This window comes from Molossus molossus, unplaced genomic scaffold (assembly GCF_014108415.1).
Source record: "Molossus molossus isolate mMolMol1 unplaced genomic scaffold, mMolMol1.p scaffold_m16_p_2, whole genome shotgun sequence".
NCBI classification, from domain to species: domain Eukaryota; kingdom Metazoa; phylum Chordata; class Mammalia; order Chiroptera; family Molossidae; genus Molossus; species Molossus molossus.
Genome location: NW_023425355.1, coordinates 41,956,668 through 41,972,686, shown reverse-complemented (window position 1 = coordinate 41,972,686; position 16,019 = coordinate 41,956,668). Strand labels below are relative to the sequence as shown.

The following is a 16,019-nucleotide window of genomic DNA, read 5'->3' as shown; positions in this document are numbered from 1 at the left end:
CTCTTACAGTCTGTTCTCTACACAAAATCCAGAATAATTTTAACTTTTTAATGTGAATTAAATCATAATACTTCCTTGCTTAAAGTACTCCAATGGCTTCCCATCACAATTTCTGCGTTCATCTTCAGATAGAGCAGGAGGGAAAAAGGTAGGAAGCGACAGAGAGAAATATCGACATGAGAGAGACATGGCGAGTGGCCGCTACCCACACAACCCCAACCAGGGCTGGGGAGAAACTGCAACCGAGGCATGTGCCCTCAGCGGGAACCATACTCGGGCCTCTCTGGTCCATGGGACGAAGCTCAAACTGCTGAGCCAAACCGGCCAGGGCTCCAATAAATTCTTTATATCAATACAAACTCATGGATATTTATTTTTTACTTTGAGTTATAATCAATGACAGTGTTATTTATTTTGCTATTCAAGTTATTCCAGTTTTGGTGATTGGGGCCTCTTCCAGTTGGCTCCTGTGTCTTTTTGAAATATTCCCATCATTGCAGGGCTTGATCTATTTTTTAGCAATTCCTTATATTCTGATACTACAAGATACTCTAGGTTCAACTGGTCTATTTCCTGCCTCATTCCTGTATATCTTCCTAACTTATTTGAAATTCTGAAAAAATTAAAACTATGGTGATGATAAAAATATCAATAGTTGCCAGGGTTTCGGGGGGCGGGGGAGGTGAGTATGGAATGGGTGAAGCAGTTTTTGGTCATAGCAAAACACTTCTGTATAAAAATATAATGGTAATTGTATGACACTATGCATCTGTGAAAAAACACAGATCTTTCTAGCACAAAGAATAAAACTTAATGTATACAAAATTTAAAACATGAGTTTATAGAGGATTCCAGAATGAAATTTAGGTTGTGACAAATTAACTGAATCACAAGGGTGTGAAAAATATCACTAAAGGGGATTGAGGGGAACGTTTCTGCCTAAGTAACTTTGTAAATGAGTGGGAACTGTAAGACTAAAGGAAAAAAAAAAAACTCACGACTATTCATAAACATTGAACTCTAATAGATACATTTATTTTTCCCCACTAGGGGTCATAGGTTAGCAATTCTGATACTGCTATACATATGTACTGAAATTTAAATAAAGGAATAGCAGCAGTTGGTTGGAACCACTTTTCCCACTGTTGTGGTAAGAGGTTATAGATAAGCAAGGGGGAAGGCTAGAATGATTAATTATATAATAGTTTGGAAGGTATTAGTATGACTTCATGCTTAGATTAATATACATAGATGGTTACATATAGACATTTGTAAATATGTGTATATACATGGATTATTTTCTATAGCATTTTCTGTAAGCTGAGATGGCCTACAAGCAATAACACTCCAGTAGCAATGACTACATCTATAGCCCAGATATTTGTTTCTAATACTATTCTCCAATCAAACAAACCGAGATCCTGAAGAAATAGCAGATTGTAAGCATTTTTTCAAAATTAAATTTTTTTTGTTACAGATGTCCCTTTTTTTTTTTTTATCCTTACCCGAGGACATTCCTCCATTTTTTACTCAGATAGAGTGGGAAGGAGAGAGAGGAAGAGAGAGAAACATCGACGTGAAAGGGACACATCGAGTGGCCGCCACCCACACGAACCAACCAGGGCCAGGGACAAACTGCAACAGAAGTACGTGCCCTTAGCGAGAACCGAACCCGGGTCTCTCCGGACCACAGGCCTGAGCCAAACTGGCCAGGGCCATGCCTTAAACTCTTTAGAAAGAAGTCTTAAGGATCATTTTTTGGTAGCCTAGGGAGCATGTGACCGGGGCAGGGGAAGCAGTCACCTCCCTGGTGGAGGCAATAAAGGGGTCATTATCTGTAGAGAACTTAAAAATTAATAATAAAACTGACCAAAATTGTTCTGCTTTTTATTATCACCAGGTGCCAAGAATCTGATGATTCTCAATAACGTCAGTAAATAAGACATTCTTCCCTGTCAAGGCAAACTGCTCCCACTGACTCTCAGCCCCATGTAAGCCACTGCACTTTATATATACCTGCACATGCAGAAAGCACAGCACCCAGATAGGCTACACACAGACCACATGTTCATCTCTTCAGTTCATATTACCACACTGTCTCTATCCTTGATTAGCTTATGTAGCCGAAATCATATATGCACAAAACAAAACAACCCACATCAATGTATATCTCCAAAGAAGATTGTCATCTCTCAAGTTTGAATCTGTTTTGAGCTAAGGCCATTAGTGTCTGATGTCCAATGCTGTCACTCCTGCATTCACAGGCTTACCACGCACAGTCGTGGCTCATCCCCATGCTGGGCTGTCTGGCACAGTGCTTGGGGAAATAAACACCGAGGGGTCTTTAATACCTAGTTGTATGTCGAAAATCATGTGGACAATATTACATTGTAATTTTTGGTGAAGGTTTGCTGGACCAGATAACAATCTTTGATTGTATAAGTGCCAAGCAAGATTTCATATGATCTAGCTGACTTTGTGTGTGACCACTCCTGGATGGTGATTCCTATAAAGTACTGGTCCTCAGAGGTGGAGTTCTGAGGAATGTCAAGAGTGTCCCAGGGGTCTGTCAGGGTAGTATTGGAACATTGCTTGGTGGCTTGTTCAAACTGAAACATCACTCCATCTTTAGAGAGCAAAATATATTCAAATAATATCTTACAGGGGATCAGTGCCTTCCTCTCCCCAGCACCTGCATGCGCTGGTTGAGCCACTCACAGGAGAGCAGGGCATGGCTGTTGCGCCCATTGCTCTGCCTGTTGATCACCTAGCGCCCCTCCCAGCCGCCCTTCCCACCACTGCGGTGCCTGACAAGGGCACTCAGTTCCTGGAGACCCCCAGGTCCCTGCTCCCAGGGCTCCAGCCCTAGACTGCAGAGGCCGACCATCACCCAGGCCCACAGGCCACCCAGGAGCCCTCCATCCCCAAGCAGGGGCTCGCCCTAGCATTGCGGTCCGCCAAGACCGCCACCGGCAAAGGCCAGCCCCAGACCAAGGGGGCACTTAGCCGGGGCGGCAGTGCGTAGCTTTCCTGCAATATGTCCAAGTGCTGTCTTGGTGAAATTGCGGTCTGTCCTGGTGACTGCCTCTACAGCTGTTGGAATCAAGACGCACGAGCAAAAGTGAAGTTTTTTTTTTTTATTATTTTTTTTTATATGACTCAAGTTAGTTTATCAGCTTAAAATAGATTACAAGTCTAAGTAGCTTTATGAAAGCCCATGGAAGCCATAAAAATACCTATAGAAGATACACAAAAGAAAATGAGAAAAGAAGCAAAGCACAATAAAACAAAAATCAAAACACAAAGGAAAGTAGCAAGAGGAAACGAGATGAAATAGTTACAAGACAGATGGAAAATAATTAATAAAATGCAATAGCTACTCTTCTTTTTGAAGAATCAGTTTAATGATAAACAGATTAAACTCCCCAATCTAAAGACATAGAGTAGCTGAATAAATATTGAAAAAAATAAAAAGATGAAACTATATGCTCTGTAAAGAGACTCACTTCAATTGTAAAGATACACGGAGGCTAAAAGTAAAATTTTGCAAAACGATATTCTGTGTAAATAGTAACCAAATGAGAGCAGTGGTGACCATACTTATACAAGACAAAATAGACATTAAGTCTAAAATTGTCACAGAGACAAAAAAGGACATATTATATAATGATAAAGGGTCAATACACCAGAAAGATATAACAATTATAAGTATATTTGCACCTAACAGCAGAACACCCAAATACAGGGTGGGAAAAAGTATGTTTATAGTTGAAATAATACAATAATTAATAAATACTAATACAAGAATAAACTCTGTGTTTTGTATAATCACAATTGTAAACCTGCTTTTGCCCCACCCTGTATATGAAGTAAGCATTGAGAGATTGAAGGGAGAAATAAATTGAAACAAAATAATAGGATACTTTAATATCTAATTTTGAATAATGGATAGAACAACCAGAAAGATGATCATTAAGGAAAAAGAACTTGAAAAACACTATATATCAATTGAACCTAATAAATATAATAAACCATTTCATCTAACAGCTAAATAATACACATTTTCTGTTGTGCACATCAAACATTCTCAAGATAGATCACATGTGGGAACAAAACAATAAATAAAAAAATAAAAAGAAAACTGGGTGGTTGTTTTGAAAAGATACACAAATTGACAAATTCTTAGCTAAGAAAAAAGAGAGAAAATAAAATAAGAAATGGAAGAGGGTATACTGTAACATATATCATAGAAATAAAAAAAATGAGAAACTAATATGAATAATGATATACCAACAAATAGGATAACTTAGAAGAAATGGATAAATTCCTATAAATATAAAGTTATCAAGACTGAATTACATAAAATAAAAATAAATAAATAAATAAATAAAATAAAATAAAATAAAATAAAATAAAAGCCCTGGCCGGTTTGGCTCAGTGGTTAGAGCGTCGGCCTGCGGTCTGGAGAGACCTGGGTTCGGTTCCCGCTAAGGGCATGTACGTCGGTTGCAGTTTGTCCCCTGCCCTGGTTGGTCATGTGGGTGGCAGCCACTCAATGTGTCCCTTTCACATTGATGTTTCTCTCTCTCTCTCTTCCTCTCTCTCCCTCCCACTCTATCTGTACAAAAAATGGAAAAATATCAAGTGAGGATAAAAATAAAAAAGACTGAATCACAAAAAAAATATATATGAGCAGACCTATAACTAGTAAAGATAATTAATCAGTAATACAAAATTCCCTGGTATATATATATATCTCACATATTTTTTATCCAATCATCTATTGAATGACACTTTGGTTGTTTCCTGTCTTGGTTACCATGAATAAAACTGCAGCTAACATAGGGGAGCATATATCATTGCAAATAAATGTTTTCAAATTTTCTAGGTACATACCCAGAAGAGGGATTGCAGGGTCATATGGTAACTATTTTCTTAATTTTTTGAGGAACCTCTATACTATTTTTCATAATGACTATATCAATTTACATTTGCACCAGTAGTGAATGAGGGTTTCTGTTCCTCCACAATCTCTCCAACATTTGTTATTGCTTATCATGTTGCTAATAGCCATTCTAAAAGGTGTGAGGAGGTATCTCATTGTACTTTTGATTCACATTTCCCTAATAATAAAATTGAACATCTTTTTGTATATCTGTTGGCCACTTGGATGTCTTCCTGGAAGACGTGTCTGTTCAGGACTTCTGCTCATTTTTTAATTGGATTGTTTGTTTGGTGTTGAGTTGCATATATTTTGGAGATTAATCCCTAGTTGGAGCTTTTGTTTACAAATATCTTCTTCCATTCAGTGGGTTGCCTTTTTGTTTTGTTGTTGGTTTCTTTTGCTGTGCAGAAACTTTTTAGCTTGATGCAGTCTCATTCGTTATTTGTGCCTTACTTCCTTTGCCTTTTGGTTCAAATTCATGAACTCTCTAAGACTAAGGTCCATAAGTTTAGTGCCTATGTTTTCTTCTATGTAATTTGCAGTTTCAGGTCTTATATTTAGGTCTTGTTTGCATTTTGAGTTGATTTTTGTATATGGAATCAAACAGCTGTCTAGTTTCATTCTTTTGTATGTAGCTTTCCAATTTTCCCAGCACTATTTATTGAAGCTTGTTTTCTCCATTGTATATTTTTGGCTCCTTTGTTCAACATTATTTGCCCATACACATGTAGGTTTATTTCTGGGCTATCAACTCTGTTCCATTGGTCTGTATGTCTATTTCAGCCTTAAAAAAAGTAAAATATCGCTATTTGTGACAACATTGATGGATCTTGGGAGTAGCATATTAAGTGAAATAAGTCATAGAAAAAGTTAAGGACCATAAGATTTCACTCATATTTGGAATATAAAGCTAAAAGCAACAAATTTAAAACAAGAAAAACTAACAAAAACTCATAACAGACAACAGTTTGGTGGTTACCAAAAGGAAGGGGGGGTGGTTGGAGAGGTAGTAAAGTGTAAAGGGGGTCAAGTGTATGGTGATGGAAGATTTTACTATAGGTGGTGGGCACACAATGCAATATACAGATGATGAGTAATAGAATTGTACACTTAAAATCTATATAATCTTATTAACCAATGTCACCCTAATAAATTTAATTTTTTAAAACTCCCAACAATGAGAAGTATAGGACCAGTGGTTCACTGGAGAATTCTACCAAACATTTAAGGAAAATTAATACTTAGCCTTCTCAAACTTTTCTGAAAAAGGAAGAGGAGGGAGCACTTGCAAATTAATTTTATGAAGCCAGGATTACTCTTAGGCCAAAGCCAGACAAAGATACTACAAGAAAACTATTAGCCCATATTTCTAGTAAATATTGATGCAAAAAATCTAGAGAGAATATTAACACATCAAATTTAAGAGCATATTAAAAGGATTATACAAAATAACCACACAGAATTTTAACCTTGGGATGCAAGAAAGCTTCAAGATACCAAAGGGAAAAAAAATTAATGTAATATGCCACATCAATGGAAGGAAGGATAAAAACCTCATAATCATTTTAATTGATAAAATAGCACATTTGACAAAATTAAAACTCTTTCATGACAAAAATACCAAAATAGAAATAGAAGAAAATTATTTCAACATAATAACTGTCCATAACAACCCACATCTTATGTCATACTCAGTGGTTACAAAATTAAATCTTTTCCTCTAGGGTTAAGAACAAGGCAAGGGTGCCCACTCTTGCCATTTATATTCAACATAGTACTAGAAGTCCTAAACAGCAATTAGGCAAGGAAATAAAGAGCATCCAAATCACAAAATAAGAAGTAAATTATATGTTTGTGCAGATAACGTAATCTTATATGCAAAATCTTTAAGATTCCATAAAAAATGTTAGAACTATGGGGTCTGGGTGGTGGTGTCAAAGGGGGAGATTAATGGGGAACATCTGTAACAATGTCCACAATAAAAATAAAAGTGAAATAAAAAATATGCTCTTTTAAAAAAAATTAGAACTAATAAATTATTATAGCAAAATTGCAAGACACAAAATTAACAGAGAATTCAGTTACACTCCCATAAATTTACATCTAAAAATCAAATTAAGAAAATAATCCCATTTACAATAGCATCAAAAGGAATAACATACTTCAGAATAAACTTAACCAATGAAGCAAATGATGTACACTGAAAAATTAAATCATGGCTGAAGTGAATTAAAATAAATGAAAATGTATCTCATTATCAAAGACTGAAAAAGTTAATATTATTAAAATGTTTGCACTATCCAAAACTATTTACAGATTCAATGGAGTCCTTATTAAAATCCCAATGTCATAGTTCATAGGAATGGAAAAAAAATTCTAAAAATCTCATTGAATCTCAAGGGACCCCAAGTATCCCACAATATTGCGAAAAAACAACTAAATTGGAGATCTTACATGTCATGATTTCAAAACATATTACAAAACAACAGTAATAAAAACATTAGGGTATAAATGGAGTATGATTCAGCCATAAAGAGGAAATCCTGTCATTTGCAACAACATGGATTGACTTTAAATGCATTATGCTAAGTGAAATCAGACTGAAAAAGACAAATATCGTATGATGTTACATACATGTGGAATCTAAAAAACAAACAAACAGAAATAACCAAATTCATGAAAAAAGGAGATCACATTTGTTATTACTAGAGATGAGTGGTGGTGGGAGGAGAATTATATATAGTTAAAAGATTTAACTATATTTCTAGTTATAAGATGAATAAATACTAGGGATGTAATGTGCAACATCATGACTATAGCTAACACTGCTGCATGATACAGGGTGTGCAAAATTAGGTTTACAGTTGTGAGTATGCAAAACAGTTTATTTTTGTGTTATTATGTAACTAATGATTGTGTTATTTTCCATATGAACAACTGTAAATATAATTTAGCCACAGCATGTATATATGAAAGTTATTCATAAAGTAAATTGTAAGAGTTCTTATCATAGAAAAAAAGGTGTTTTTTTTCCGTTTATTTTATATCTATATGAGATAATTAATGTCAAATTAACTTATTATGGTAATCATTTCATGATATATGTCAGTCAAATCATTATGCTATATTCCTTAAACTTATACAGTTCTGTATGATAATTGTATCTCAATAAAATGAAGGGGGGGAACAGTATGGTGTTAATGCAGCAGAATTGAGACCCAGAAATAAACCTTCATGTATATGGTCAAATGAACTTCTGCAAGGGTGCCAGGACTATATGCAATAAGAAAAGAGTTGTCACTTCAACAAATGGTGTTTGTAAAACTGAGTATCTCTATGCAAAAGAATGAAGATGGACCCTTATTTTACACCATACAAAATTAACACAAAATGAATTAAAGTCTAAAACATAAGACATGAAACTATAAATCTCCTAGAAAAAAACAGGGGGGGGATCTTCATGACATTGGACTCAGCAATAATTTCTTGGGCATGACATCATAAACACAGACTACAAAAGCAAGAAGAAACAAATAAGACTATATCAAACTTCAAAACTTCAGCACAGCAAATAAACAATTACCAGTGAAAAAGCAACCTACATAATGGGAGAAAATGTTTGCAAAACATAGAGCAGATATGGGTTAATATTAAAAAATATATAAGAACTCCTACAATTCAATAACAAAAAATTAAATAAAATAATATGATTAAAAATGAGCATGGACTTGAATAAACATTTATCCAAAGATACACAAGTGGCCAACAAGCATATGAGAAAATTTCAACATCACTACTCATCAAGGAAATGCAAACCAAAGTGATTATCAACTTATAGCAATTAGGATGATATTTAGAAAAAAAAATTCTTTCTTGATTTTAGAAAGAAAGGAAGAGAGAAAGACAGATAGAAACATCAATGAGAGAGAACATTGATACCAACCGCATGCCCCCCACTGGGGATTGGGTCCACAACTTGGGCATGTGCCCTGACCAGGACTCGAACCTGTGACTTCTTAGTGCATAGGTCGATGCTCAACCACTGAGCCACACCTGCTAGGCAAGGATGATATTAAATTAAAAAGAAAAGAGAGAACAAATGTGGGGGATAATGTGAAATAATTATAATATTTGCATACTGTTAGTGAGATTGTAAAATATTGTAGCTTCTGAGGCCGACAGCATGAAGTTTCATCCAAAAATTCAAAATGGAACTGCCATATGACGAAACAAGACAACCTCTTGGTATATATCAAATAAATTGAAATCAGGACTGTTTTTTTTTTTTTTAATTAATGTATTTATTTTTTTGAGGTAGCAACAAAAACATTTTTTGTTGTTATCTTTGCATAATTTTATTTATTTATTTTTAAATTAATTAATTTATTTTTGTTACAGATGTTTCTCCTTTTTCCCCTACTGATACACCCCTCCCCCCCCCGACGCCCTGTCCCCAGCTTTATTGTCCATGTCCATTGTTCATGCATACGTGGATATAAGTTCTGTGGTTTATTTCTCTCCCATACCCATTCTTCTGAGTGTTATCAGTCTGGACCCTACTTCCACGTCTCTGGGACTAACCGGATCCTCGGACTGTTAAGTTCATTATTTTCCACAAATAGGTGAGATCATGTGATATTTGTCTTTCTCTGGTTGGCTTGTTTTGCTTAGGATAATACTCTCCAGGTCCCTCCATGTCGTCTCAAAGGACAAGAGCTCTTTCTTTCTCTCAGCTGCAAAGTACTCCATTGTGTATATGCACCACAGCTTTGTTATCCATTTGTCTACTGATGCATATTTGGGCTGTTTTCAGATCTTAGCTATTGTAAATAGAGCTGCTATAAAAATGTGGGTACATATATTCTTTCTGATTGATGTTTAGGCTTCTTAGGATATATTCATAGAAGTGGGATCACTGGGTCAAATGGAAGTTCAATTTTTAATTTTGGGGGGTAACACCATATTGTTTTTCATAGTGGCCGCACCAGTCTGCATTCCCACCAGCAGTATACTAGATCCCCTTCTCTCCACACCCTTGCCAACACTTGTTTGATGATTTGTTGATGGCGGCCATTCTGACAGGTGTGAGGTGATACCTCATTGTTGTGTTAATTTACATCTCTCTGATGATTAGTGATATTGAGCATTTCTTCATGTCTCTTAGCCATTTGTATGTCCTGTTTGGAGAGGTGTCTATTTAGTTCCCCTGCCCATTTATTACTTGAGTTTCTTGTCTTCCTTTTGTTGAGTTGTATGAGCACTCTATATATATTGGAAATTAAACCCTTATCTGATATATCATTGGCACTGATGCTCTCCCATTCAGTGGGTTACCTTTCCATTTTGATGATTGTATCCTTTGCTGTGCAGAAGCTTTTGAGTCTGATGTAGTCCCCTGTGTTCATTTTCTCTTTTATTTCTGTTGCCTTAGGTGATGTATCAGTGAAAATTCTGCTGTGTATGATATCTGAAATGTTGTTGCCTACAGTTTCTTCTAAAATATTTATAAATTCATGAGTCACATTTAAGTCTTTTATCCATTTTGAGTTTATTCTTGTGTATAGTGTAAGTTGATAGTCTAGTGTCATTTTTTTTTCATGTAGCTGTCCAATTTTCCCATCACCATTTATTAAAGAGGCTGTCTTTACTCCACTGTATGCTCTTGCCCCCTTTGTCAAATATGAACTGAGCATATTGCCCTGGGTCCATTTCTGGGTCCTCTGTTCTGTTCCACTGGTCTATATGCCTGTTCTTGTGCCAGTAACAGGCTGTTTAGATTACAGTGGTTTGTAATAGAACCTGAAATCTGGTAATGTGATCCCTCCAACTTTGTTCTTCCTTTTCAAGATTGTTGTGGCTATTCAAGGTCTTATTTGATCGCATATGAACTTTCAAAGTATTTGTTCTAGTTCTGTGAAGTATGTCGTTGGTATTTTGATGGGGATTGCATTGAATCTATAGATTGCTTTGGGTAATATGGACATTTTAATTATGTTAATTATTCCAATCCATAAACAAGGTATGTGCTTCCACTTTTTTATATCTTTCTCTGTTTCTTTTTCAATGACCGGTAGTTTTCTGAAAATAGGTCCTTTATTTCTATGGTTAAGTTTATTCCTAGGTATCTTATTTGTTTTGCCGCAATGGTTAATGGGATTGTTTATTTAGTTTCTTTTTCTGTGAGTTCATCATTGGTGTATAAGAATGTCATCAATTTCTTGACATTAATTTTGTATCCTGATACTTTGGCAAATTCATTTATTAAGTCTAGTAATTTTTGATGGAGTCTTTGGGGTTTTCTACATATAGGATCATGTCATCTGCAAATAATGACAGGTTCAATTTCTCCTTTCCAATTCAGATTCCTTTTATTTTTTATTCCTGTCTGATTGCTGTGGCTAAAATTTCCAGTACTGCGTTAAATAAGAGTGGTGAAAGTGAGCATCCTTTTCTTATTCCTGTTCTTAGAGGAAATGCTTTTAGTTGTTGCCCATTGAGAATGATGTTGGCTCTAGGTCTTTCATATATGGCTTTTATTATGTCGAGATATGATCTCTCTATTCCCAGATTGCTGAGCAGTTTTATCAGAAATGAGTGCTCGATTTTGTCAAATGCTTTTTGAGCATCTAGTGATATGATCATATGATTTTTATCTTTCATTTTGTTTTTGTGGTGTATGACATTTTTTTGATTTGCAAATATTATACCAGCCTTGAATTCCTGGGATGAATCCCACTTGGTCATGGTGAAAAAGTTTTTTAATATATTGCTGGATTCGATTTGCTAGTATTTTGTTCAGGATTTTAGTATCTATGTTCATCAGGGATATTGGTTTGCAGTTTTCTTTCTTTGTAGTGTCTTTTTCTGGTTTTGGAATTAGAAATATGTTGGCCTCATAAAATGGGTTTGAAAGTCTTTCTTCTTCTTGAGTTTTTTGAAATAGTTTGAGGAGAATGGATATTAGTTCTTTGAATGTCAGTAAAATTTCCCTGTGAAGCAGTCTGGGCCTGTGCTTTTGTTTGCTGGGAGAGTCTTGATTACATCTTCAATTTCTTTTATTATTATTGGTTTGTTCAAGTTTTCTATCTCTTCCCAGTACAGTTTTGGGAGAGTATGTGTTTCTATAAGTTTGTCCATTTTGCTTAGATTGTCGAATTTGTTGCTGTAAAACAGTTCATAATATGTGTTAGTGATTCTTTGTATTTATGTGGTGTCAGTTATTATTTCTCCTCTTTCATTTCTGATTTTGTGTACTTGGGTTCACTTTCTTTGTTTCTTGATAAGTCTAGCTAAGGGCCCATCAGTCTTGTTTATCTTTTCAAAGGACCAGCTCTTTGTTTCAGCTCTTTGAATTGTTTTGTTGTTGTTGTTGTTGTTGTTTGTTTGTTTGTTTCCATGTCATTTATTTCTGCTCCGATCTTTCTTATTTACTTGCTTCTACTTGCTATAGGGTTTTCTTTTTGTTTGCTTTCCAGTACTTTAAGTTGTGAGGTTAGATAATCTATTTCAAAATTTTCTTGTTTCTTGAGGTAGGACTGTAGTGCTATGAACTTCCCTCCCAGAACTGCTTTTGCTGCATCTCACTGACTTTGTGTTTTTGTGTGTTTATTTTCATTTGTTTACAGGAAGTTTTCAATTTCTTCCTTGATCTCCTTCGTAACCCATTCGTTGTTTAATAACAGTCTATTTAGACTCCATGAGTTCCAATGTCTTTGCATGTTCTTGTTGTAATTGATTTCTAGTTTCATGCCATTGTGATCTGAGAAGATTCTTGATATGATTTCAATTTTTTTGAACTTGTATAGACTTAGTCTGTGCCCTAACATGTGGTCTATCTTTGAGAATGTCCCATGTGCACTTGAGAAGAATGTAAATTTTACAGTTTTGGGGTGTAATTCTCTGTAGACATTGTTTAAATCCATTTGATCTAGCATTGCATTTAGAGTCTGTGTTTCCTTGTTAAATTTTTGTCTAGATGATTTATCCAGTGATATCAGCACGGTTTTGAAGTCCCCTGCTATGATTGTATTGCTGTTGATTTCTCCTTTGATGTTTTCTAGAAGATTTTTAATATATCTTGGTGCTCCTATACTGGGTGGATATATGTTTACCAAGGTTACATCTTCCTGTTGGACATATCCTGTAAATATTATGCACTGGCCTTCTTTGTCTCATTATAAACTTCATTTTGAAATCTACTTTATCAGATATGAGTATTGATACCCCAGCTTTCTTTTGCAATCCATTTGCTTGACAAAATTATTTCCATCCCTTCACTATCAACCTATGTGAGTCTTTTGTTGTGAAGTGGGTCTCTTGTAAACAACATATATGTGAGTCATGCTTTCTTATCCTGTCAGCTACTCTGTGTCTTTTTATTGGAGCATTCAAACCGTTCACATTTAAGGTGATAATTGATATGTACTTATTTATTGCCATTTTTGTTTAGAGAAGTTCTACTTTTGTTCCTGTTTCTTCTACTAATTACAGCAGTCTTTTTAGCATATCTTGCACTCCTGGTTTGGAGTTAATGTATTGCCTTAGCCTTTTTTTGTATGGAAAGTTTTTATTTGACCTTCTATTTTGAATGATATTATTGACTAATAGAGTAGACTTGGATTCAGATCCTTGTTTTTCACGACCTTGATTACTTCATGCCACTCCCTTCTGGCCTGTAGTGTTTCTGTTGAGAAGTCAAGTGAGAGCCTTATGAGGATTCCGTTGTAGGTAACACGTTGCTTATCCCTTGGTGCCTTTAGGATTCTTTCTTTGTCTTTAATTTTTGGCATTTGAACTATTATGTGTCTTGGTTTGGGCCTGCTTGGGTTCTTCTTACTTGGGGCTTTCTGTGCTTCCAGAACTGAATGCCTTCTTTCTTCAGCAAGGTAGGAAAGTTTTCTGTCACTATTTCTTCAAATATATTCTCTAACCCTTGCCCATTTTCTTCCTCTTTGGGGACCTCTATGATGTGAATGTTATTACATTTACAGTGGTCCCTGTCTTCTATTTCACCGATCCAGTGTGTTCTTTATTTTTGCCATGTCATTCTTCATTTCCACTTGGTTGGATTTCAATATGTCTATATCTTTACTCATGGTGCTCATGTCCTTACTCATGCTGGTCAGTTTCCTGAATATCATGGCTCCGAACTCTACCTCTGATAATTTGCTTAACTGTATTTCATTTATCTCATCTTCAATCGAGTTCTCTTCTTCTTTCATTTGGGATTTGTTTCTTTGTTTCACCATTTTGGCTACCTCAGGGGGTTTTGGAGCCTGCCAAATTTTCCCTGTGGGTGTTGTTGTTCTGCTGTTTGTGGCTCCCTCTGCTAGGTTTGGATGAGCCTGGCAAGCCCACGTTAAACACCATTGTTTAGTCTTACTTTCCTGTGTAGATTTGCAAACCCCGGAAAGGTTCAGTTATCCTCCAGCTTTTTTCTGGAGGCTAGTAGTCTGTTATTCAGTGCCTTGGAATGTAGCCCTGCTGTTCTGCAAAAGAGGATTTTCAGAGAGTGGGATAGATGCTGGTTGTTAGTGAGCCTCAATATGCATTTCTTTGCCTCACCTGGGAAAGGCTGAATCTCCAAGGGGGTGGAGGGGCTGCTGCTTTTCCCTACAGGTCTGGAAAGGAGCACACTGGCCACTGTTCTTTGTGGCCACAACTCCGCAAAAAGTCTGAGTGCCCTTCAAATCCTGGTTGTCCTCACAGAGTTCCAGCCCATTCTGCCCTCTCTCGCTGTAGCCCCCAGGTGAGTGGCTATAGCTATTTTAGCACTATGTTCCGGCTCTCTGTGCTGTGGTGGGGGCTTGGTTTTTATTTCCCAAGGGCACTGCTCACAGGTAAGACTGCTGATGTCCATGGGCTCTTAGCCTGCCACTTTCTCACGGCTCCGCAGATCCTACCAGTGTCCCTGTTTATATGGTACCGTCTTGCTGTTTTACTGTTGTTTTCTTCCTAGGATTTTAGTTATTATTCCTGTTTGGTCCTGGGAGATCATCTGTATAGCTTCTATCCACTCTGCCTCCATTTTCACATCTACTAAGCCTATCTTGTGTAAAGCTGGGTTGCATAGTCCTCTCTGCTGCCCCCACACACTGCAAGTCTCATGGATAACTGGATTGCACAGTTCCTTTGGTATTCTGGCTCTATGCCTATGTTATGGGATGCTGAGTCACACAGGCCTCTCTGGTGCTTCAACACATGCAGGTCTCGTGGGTAACTAGATCGCATACTCCCTGCTGGGTCGCACAGGCCTTGCTGGTGCTTCAGCACCCCCACAGGTCCAGTGCGTAACTGGATTCCACAGTCTCTGCTGGGTCGCACAGGCCTCCCTGGTGCCCCTGCACCCTTCAGGTCCTGTGGGCAGGCAGCTGGATTGCACCAGTCTCCCTAGGGCTCAGGCTTCCCACTGCTCTTGTGAGCTGTTGGACTGCACAGGCCTCTGTGGAGCCCCAGGTCACACCACTGGTAGCTGGGGAGTGCTCCTGCCCCATGGGGCTCAACTCCTGCTCAGCTTTTGCTGTAGTTTTTGGGGATGGGTCTCATCTGCTGGTCTGTGCTTCTGTTGCCTGAGGATGGATGTCTGTTACCCAACCTCTGTTGTTGGGATTATATCTGGACTCTGATTGGGCTGCTACTATGGGGGATAAATGTATATATATTTTTTTAATAAAGTAGTTGTTACTGGTACTGTTATATGAATGAACATAGTTAAAAATAAGTGCTATTTTTAAAAAACTCATGTCTCTATATTTACCTTTCCTACTAGTTTTCTTTAAAAACCTGTCTGTATTCCCATTATCCCATATTTTTGCCACTCAAACTGCTCTACCAAGCTCATAAAGTCCTTGTGAATGTTCTTACCCTCTGACACCACTGACCACTTTCCTTGAAATAGATGTTTACTTTTGCTTTTGTGAGGTACCATGCCCAGGTATGTTTGCTCAGTCTTCTTTGTAGGTTCCTCATTCCCTTAAATATTTGTGTTCTTGGGATTGTTAATTTTTGTGTTAGGTTATCTTATTCTGAATCTTCTCTTTAGCTAATCCCATCTCCTTTCAGGGCTTCAGTTACC

At 36.8% G+C, this 16,019-nt stretch overlaps 1 pseudogene; it reads right to left on the bottom strand.

Annotated features, from left to right (window-relative positions):
• Positions 1 to 2,286: 2,286 nt before the first annotated feature.
• Positions 2,287 to 16,019, bottom strand: part of LOC118635275 — a 72,629-nt pseudogene continuing 58,896 nt past the window's right edge.